This window comes from Spodoptera frugiperda, chromosome 29 (genome assembly GCF_023101765.2).
Source record: "Spodoptera frugiperda isolate SF20-4 chromosome 29, AGI-APGP_CSIRO_Sfru_2.0, whole genome shotgun sequence".
NCBI lineage: Eukaryota > Metazoa > Arthropoda > Insecta > Lepidoptera > Noctuidae > Spodoptera > Spodoptera frugiperda.
Window position 1 is genome coordinate 8,570,441 of NC_064240.1, and position 9,117 is coordinate 8,579,557.

A 9,117-nucleotide genomic window follows, 5' to 3' on the forward strand; every position below is an offset into this window, starting at 1 on the left:
ATAGTCGTATTCAGAGACATTTAATGATTATTATCCTTACCTAACTAACTATTCCTTAGTAACGATTTTGTTCCGAAAACCATCGGAATTGGGTTAACTAACCATTAAATGACTCTGGGTACTGGGGTTACTCTTCTGCGTATTATCAAGCACGGTTTTTACTGAGAATCTATTATTACCTATGTATTTATCAAACTGCATTAAAATTACTATTAATCACAACATGTAATAATTATACGCACTAATCATTGATATCGTATTTATATCGATAGATACAGTAATTCATTAATCATCATTTCTGAATTCGATGTATTAATAAACTATTTCAATTGCTATAGTGTTACTGCCGCACTCAGAGACATTTAATGAAAACTTAAACTATTCCTTAGTAACGATTTTGTATCGAAAACGATTGCTAAGGGTGGTTTAAGTAACCATTAAATGACTCTGAGTGTGGCAGTTAGTGTTTGATTCGTACTTTGTGGTATTAACTATAGACTGTACGGTGGCTGGGCAACTGGCTGCCGTGCAACGTGTAGCGGGTTGGAACTCTTTGTGTGATCCACAAATTGTTGTTTCGGATCTGGGTGTCATGTGCATGTGAACTTGTATGTTTGTAAACGCACCCACGACACAGGAGAAAATCCTAAAGTGGGGCAACGTTTAAAAAAACACTATGTTCGTTATATAAAAAGGGTTATTAAAAAACCGTTTGCGAGCCGGAAGATAAAGCCGACAAAGTTTTCTCGTGGAATAACTGAAAGCTTGTTAACCCATTAATTATTTCCGAAGTAATGTTACAAACATCCAGCTCAAACATCGGTGTTTTTTTTATGAAAATTAAAATGGCCTTTTTGTGGGGATTTATAATTTTTACTTGGTTATTAATTGAGTTTGTTTTTTTAAGAAGTGTTTCAGCTCGAGTATGCGATAGTAGGGAAGCCATCCATATCATCCATAGCACGTATCTTTCCATATAAAAATCATAGCTTAGCTATACCAATGCTAAGCTATGTGTACCAATGAATATGATTGGTGAAAGCCAAATGCTTCCAACGGCATCGTAGCATAGCATATCTCTGGTGAAAAAACCACCTTATAGAGTAAGTATCTTGGATTTGATACCCGAATCGGCAACAATATTAAGTGAAAAGAACTTTTAATAACGAAACTCCAGAATTATGGCCATTTTGTCACATGGTTTAATTATATTTTTTTATAATCTAATACTGAGGACAAATTAGCCTTTAATTTTTGCACTTTATAAGCTGTTATAACTTTCGCATGAGTTTAATTAGTAAGTCAATAGAGTTATCAACATTCAGCCATAATTTATCCGAATTATAATTTACTATCTACTAAAAGCGACTAAGTACCATCTGCTCTGCACAAAGTACATATTATGTACTGAAACCAGCACATCAAGATATCTCAACACATTGACATTTTCAATAGATTTTAATCCTTATTATATTTCATGTAAAGTTGAAAACTGTTACGTAATTTTGGCAGCACTGGGTAGCTTAAAGAGCTGCGTCTGTTCTGACATAATCGGTTAGAACGTTGTCAAACTGAACTAACGACTACTAGGAACAACTGTGACCACTTCTTACTGGAACTGGCAATCGTATCCGATGCTTTGTAATCCCATTAGTAGTTTCATATGAGATAAACCTTTGCGGTTGGTTTTGCTCTAGTTATTAATATTCCTGTGCGTTTTTTTGATCTAGGATAAAAAAATACGGAATACGCTGGTAAACGAGCAGATTTAAGCACCTGATGGTAAGCAATCACCGCCGTCCATGGACACTTGAAACACCGGAGGCGTTAAAAGTGCGTTGCGGCATTTTGGGGGTTAGGAATTTAAGGGGAATCGGGGATTGGGAAGATTGAAGGAAAACTCCTAGACCAACATTTTTTGTTATTAAAATAACTCACACACGAAAAAACACAAAGACCTACCTAATGCCTTTGTTCTACAAAGTAGACAAAAAAAGATACAAGACGCCATTTTGGGTACCCCTACATACCTAAACACGAAAACAATCTTCTAAAATGATGTTCAACCATGTCAACGTCCGAATAAAAAAAAAACTACTTATAGTGATCTACTAAGCTAATACATACCTATGTATCTAAGTCCTACATGTCTTAAACATGCACTAAGTTTTCACAGATTAATTTCAAGCAGGTGTACTATGAACAATTTATTTCCATGCTTGCCAACCGTTACAAAATGTACGGCGAAGAAACTTTACGGAGCAAATAAATTATATACGTACGTATGTAGTATATTTACTAGTTGGTCGGTAGTACTGTGAAATGCCATCTGGCTATGAAATGACTTTGTCTGCTATTTGTATAAGTTTCAGTGCACTAATTCTGTTATTCAGTTAAAGCTTGTGAATGTAGTGTTACTTTGCATGATTTAGATAACCTTTTGTTAGTGTTTGGTACTTAACTACTTACTAAGTAAGTGTAACGTATCTTGACATCGTTTGAATTTGTTTGGCTTATGCATATTTTTGATTTTATATGAATGTTTAGTTTTTGTATGTTTGAAAATAGAAGTGTATCTAATTTGATTGCCTTATTGGTCAAAATGTAACTGGCCACGTCAATTCGAGCGTCAATCAAGCGTTTTAAATTTCGAATTTTTTAAAACAATTTATTTTAAATAAGTAAATCCTACGATCGATTTCGATCACGGTGGCCAGTCTGTCTTACTACTATTATATTATGTTCCTATGTACTGGAACACATACGTACAACAGGTCATTATGTGTATTACTCGTATGATATTACTTTATTTACAAAAATAAAATAATTAAAATAAATTAATAAACTACATTCTTACTCAAACACAAATAGCAAAGTAAACATAATGACAATTTATCAAAATTTAATGCAACGAGCATTTTATTAACTTTTATCCATTTTGTAAGTAGTTCATTCAGATGAATGATATTTTACACAAGTTCTTTCAAAGAAACAGTGTTAGGAGTGAGGAAAAATAAATGCTAAAGTTGACTAGGAATTTAATTAGCAAAGAAGTACCTGGACCTGGGTCACTCTGGGAAGGAAAATATTGCATGTTTCGCAACGCGATGAATATTTTCTGACCTGGAAAAAGGCTTTTGAGTTTTTTTTTATAATATTTTCTTTTTGTTTCAGTTATTTTGTATATTTTCGGGAATTTTACAAGTACCTATATTATAAAAGGAGACAGTTGTAATGATGAGATTATTCGTATGTAACGTTCGTATATATGGTATAACACGCACACATAACATAAAAGCAGAATTTAAGGGCAATATTTTTTTATGGATATAACATTTATTTCAATTAATCCTAAATATACACATTATTTACAACTTAAAATTACCCAAAAAAAGGGAATAAAAATAAGGGCTAATTAATATAATTTTTTCAAATTATTCAAGTTATTATTTCATAATCAAACCACTAACCACAAATATACACAATAAAATCAAACGCTAATACATTTATATATAGCGTTAGAGAATTCTAATCACTTACCGAAATAAATCCAGGAATACGAGAATAACCCTCTTAGCCGCAGCTCCTAAACCCAAAATACAGAAAGACAGATTCGGAGTAGTGGTACTGTGGTACAAAGTAAAGTAATCCACCATTTTATGACGTAAAGCTGGCAAATACGAGCTGCCCGAAATATGCCAAACAAGGTTCTGGCTTAACTAGCCGCAGCAAGATGAAGTTTTAAATGTTTGAATTTTAACTGTTTTATGATACAACATGGCTGAGTGCCGCATACAAATGTACGCTTACATGGAAATGTCGTAACACTTTGTCAATGAAATGTAAGTAGAACAAAGACATAATTTTCATACAATTTTGCTAATAAGATATGTGAATATGCGAACAGATATTTATTCTAGAACTACACCTACAAACCTTATCTTTTTAAACCTACAAGAAAGAATGTTTTTAAAGATTTAACAATGCCGTCTCTAATTAACAATTATTCATAAGTTCCTCAAGCAGTAATTAGGTACTACTGAAAACAAGTCATTAAAAATCAACTGATTCAGGAGTCTCTTAGATTAACTAGACATGTCAGGCAACTGGCTGCTGTGCAACGCGGAGCGGGTTCGATTCCCGCACGGAGTAACTTTTTGTGTGATCCACAAATTGTAGTTTCGGGTCTGGGTGTCATGTGTATGTTTGTAAGCGCACAGGAGAAAATCCTAGTGTGGGGCAACGTGATTTTTTTTAAAAGAAACGTAGCACCTGTTTATTTGTTTATTATTACAAGATGTCGATTTAGCGCTACTTTCTCAAAATGGCTACCATCTCATTAGGCAACAAGGCCGGTATGAATGGTGGATCAAAGGGATGCTCACGTGAAGTCGCCACTCTTTACTCGAGTGCTCGTTACCCACCGAGCGCACTCTTATACTTTGACTCACTTTTTAACATTCTTGATTCTGAAAAACGCAAAATTGATTACGTAGATTTGTAAAATGAGATCTATTTGAACTCATTAAGATTTTAAATGTAATATTCAAGATCAAATGTAATAAACAAGGGGGTAATTGGCTACTTGGATTTACTTTTTATGCGTAATGTACTTCCCAGAGTTTCTGTTGTAAAGAAGCATGATTTTATTGTAATATGTAATTGTAAAGCCTTCATTTGCTAACACATTTGGTGTTGTAGGTAACATGTGTGTTCTATGAAAGCTTAAGAAGAAACTTAGTCATCATCCAATGAGTTTGTCGCTGTTTGAGTTGTGTCGCTCCGTTTGCTATTTCATTCATTTATACCGACTGCTTACAATAGGTGTATCGTGAATTAATTTCTATGGTCTTTCGATTATTCATGGTTTCAATATCAATAGAAAAAGTCTTGTTTACTGAGAACAGTAGGTATTTTACAAGTGAGGACGAAGAAAGGCGCTTTAATACTTTTTTCAACCTTTTTCAACTGACATGGTCACTAACTATACTTACCATTTTTATTGGTTTCTATGAGTTTCCGATATTTCGGCACTGTTGCAAGCGCCATGATCATTCATCCGTAATCATGGTGCTTTCCGTTTCGATTTTTAATGATATTTTTCAAACTTATACTCTATTTGTCAATGTTTTATTTTTTAAAACGTTCTTGAGTATAAATTCAAGATTTCCTCTAACTAAATTGTTATAAAAATAACATTTCGCAAATAATAAAATGAACCAATGAAATCAAATCGCCGAGTATAAACCCGGACGGTTGAATTTAAATAGCGACCATTTTATTAAAAGTAACATTGCCACAAATACATTCAATTTAATTTCTTACGTCAAATTGAGAAACTCCTTATTGCGCACGTGATAAGGAAAAGGTTAGTCTGTTGTAAAGATAAGAAAAGTTAATTTTAAAAAAGTGAGTGTAAGCACTTTTTTGTAAAATCATGTCGTCAAAATGAGAATGGCTATTTTCTCGCCATCTAATCTTGTTTCTCGATATGGGATCATTAACATTCCGGCTTGCACACTTACACGTACAATTTGAATTTGTTATTTAAACAAAATTGTACTGTTAAGGCGTCTTGAGATTGCAATTATTGCTGGAGAGTGAATATCGGCAATGAGCCGAGCCGGAATAAATGCCACAGACAGGCTGTTTTCTTCGGATGGTCGTTGGTAACTTTTAGGATGTCTGATCGTGCAGCCGAGGGACTCATAAAATGAGATTGGCTCAATCGACGACGGTTTATTGACTTATTAAATCGATCTTTGGCTCGAATACTTGCTGAGAATCGTGTGCACGGATTTCAATTTTGTGTATAAGTATCCGAGCTACAAGATTTTACGTGTTTCTGTATTTATTCGTGTTTCTATTTGAGATGTACTACCAAAGCGAGTAGGTGTTTTATTTTGCAAGTATATGTTTAATTTAACAAAGTAAAAGCTTGTTGAGATGGTATCGAAGTATCGGCACGAGGTTTACGTGTTTCATTATGCACACATCCTGTTCATAATAAAATTAGTGGTTTGTCGGTACGGTATCGGCCCTAGTCTCCTAAAAGCAACATAACTTTTTAACGGCAAAGCTTAAAATTGCTTCCAGAATTTTAACCGGGCTCTCGGCCGTGATCCGGCAATTTTTCTGTTATATCCGGACGGTAGACGTCCAGCGGGCCGTGGTATGGTAGCACATTATTAATTACGATCTGCCCAAACGTTTAATATTTTACTGGAGTACAGGATCGCCCCCAACCGCCCCAGCTTTAAGCCCCACTTAATTCCCCATATTTCGGCATTTCCAACGTTTATTCGTTACGGAAACATATTTTTATTTTTTGTACGATTACACCAGCATACGTTTGGCGTTAGTGCCATACATTAACATAGGTTTAAGCTGACACGGATGATGTATTCTGAATTTGGGGTTAATTAATAATTTGCGTTAGTTGGCTCATGCATGACTTGAGGATTGAATTTATTTAATTGAATACATTAAGGTATACGGATTGGTCTTGTATTTGTATAGGAGTAAAATGTATTTAAATTTCCGGCACAAAGAGCTACGCGTACAGATTTTCTCTTTAGAGAAACATAGATTTTCCTTTTCCAATTTTGCTTATAGGATTATCCAAACAGGCTGATTCCCTGTTGTGTTAATCTTTATAGTTCCGAGTGGTGCATGGGAAAGAAATATACTAATACGCAAAAGAATAGTTTACATAGCATCGATCTAACTGGAGCGCTCTCGAATGCAATATCCGCTTTTAAACGAGTTTTTGGTTCAAAAAACTATTCGGTCTAGTTCAGGTAAACGTTAGAAACGAAATACGATACAATTCGTTTAACTACTATTGTTCGGAAAACTGAAATATGTAAATCGTGTTCTCGTATTAGTGTTGACTTAACATTACAATATCATGATGCGAAGTCGATATAGTATTATATTTAGGTACAGTTATTAACACCAAGACAAAATTGAACATCTTTTCAATCTCTAAAATAAAATATTTTCCTACGCCATTGCATCACTATTTTTGTCTGTGTAAGTATTTGCATTAAACAAGGAAACGCAACATTTCCTCACATTTCCACTTTAGCAGCAACCATATGTGAACGATTGGTGTCAGACACACAGACGTATGTGACATTTTATGTTTACTGCTTATCCCATAAGGGAGTGTGCGTGAAGTTATAAATGAAGCAGAAGGCGTTCACGTTTCCAGTTTATTTGACCCTCGTCACTGCGGCAGTCAACGTTTTAATGTTTGAATCTAAACGAACTCATGTTTTACTTATCACACCTTCCGGGACTTAATATTTGAACAAGTGCTTTTTCACAGCTTCCAATGTTAAGTCTTGGGAGATTTCAACTGAGATGGTTTCTTTGAAATATGTGTAGTTATTATAAGCCAAGGGGACAAAGGGATGGATGCTTAGTTAGTGATTATTTTAAGTCTTTGAATTCTTCATAGTTGTTCATTGCTCAAGCTGTAATGCGACTGTAAATTAAGGGCTCTCAGGTTCCATTAATTACGTATTACCTCAAATCTTAATATTAAGTCTGTTCCTTGAAATGACTTCGTAATGAGTTATAACTTCAAGCTATGTAAGAAGAATTAAAAATACTTAAATCAATTATTTTGCCTGATCCAGAAAATGAACCAAAAACTTCGATCTAAGCAATGATCTTCCGACCAATAGAATAACAAGCCAGTTAATTAGAACAGTTTAATACTAATTGGTTAATTACTATAGTTAAATTGCAAATAAGTTATGTTAATTGTCTGTTAATCCGCCCTATGTATGCTTAATGTTAATAAATTAGACTTTATTATTATTCATGAATTTGTTATTCATATGGGTTATTAGACCTGATGTAGTGAATGCTTGGGTATGTATTAACGTACCTACCTGCGGTATGACGTCATGTTATGTCTACATCTAGTTATAGGTGTAGTTTGACGTAAATTTTTCGGTTTTCAGTTTGTTTGTTTGTTACCTAGGTTTTCCAAACTCCATACAATGTTATATACATATATTTTTTGTAAATTACTTCTTATCAATGTAGATGACAGTACTGAAGCTGCAGACTACCTAGCGGATTACCGGGGTTCCGACTCGAAAAGCAGGAGTAGGAACGGGGCGGTTTTTAGTCAGCGAGAGTCTGATACTACCTCTCGCCTAGCCAAAGGCAGAATTCCCATCTCAAAAAAAGCCAGATGGGAGTTTACAGTTGGACTATAGGGCTCTTATACATAATTTCCAGGTTTAGCTGGAATGAGGTTTGCAAAAAAAGTTCTTACTTTATTTTGATAACTATTATACCATATTAAACATAAGTACTATTCTTCATTTACGGCATTCATTTGTGACTAAAATATTTTTACATTTTTATTCTCTCTGCCTGTAAATTTAAATTACTTGGAAACGGTACTTTTTATTGAATCAAAGTAGTTCTTTTGCAGGCTATGCAGTTTTTGTGAAGGAGAAAAGGGAGAGATAAGATATTACCTGAGTAATTACTGTTATAGTAACGGCCATTTTTATATTACTTTTAAAGTTATTGCATTTCTGATTTCGTAAGGTTAATAAAGGAATGTCGGAAAGGTCGGTAAACGAGACGACAGACGGATCACCTGATGGTAAGCAATCGGCGTCGCTTATCAGTGGCGTTACAAGTGCGTTGCCGGCCTTTTGGGGGTTACGAATTTGAGGACTGTTGAGGATTCGAGGATAGGGAAGATTGGGGAAGGGATTACCTCACTCAGACTACGAAACGCAATGCAAGCTTTGCTTCATGTCGGTTTTCTGTGAGGCCGTGGTATCACTCCAGTCGAGCCGGCCAGTTCATGCCGAAGCTCCAAGAAAACTTTGCTCTGTGAATGATCCTTTTTAAATTTTATTTAATAGAACAGTCCGACAGATAGTCTTTCTTTTATATAAATGAGTAGATACAAATATATTTACACACGTGATATAAAACTCTTATAATATATCGTGAATCAGAGCAAAGTTTTAACAGGTGTCGATCTTTTCGCTCTGAATAATTGAGACGTGTCCGTTGAGAATATTATACGATCCTTCGACCTACGTACTAAACTATAGCGTTAATATATTTATTACT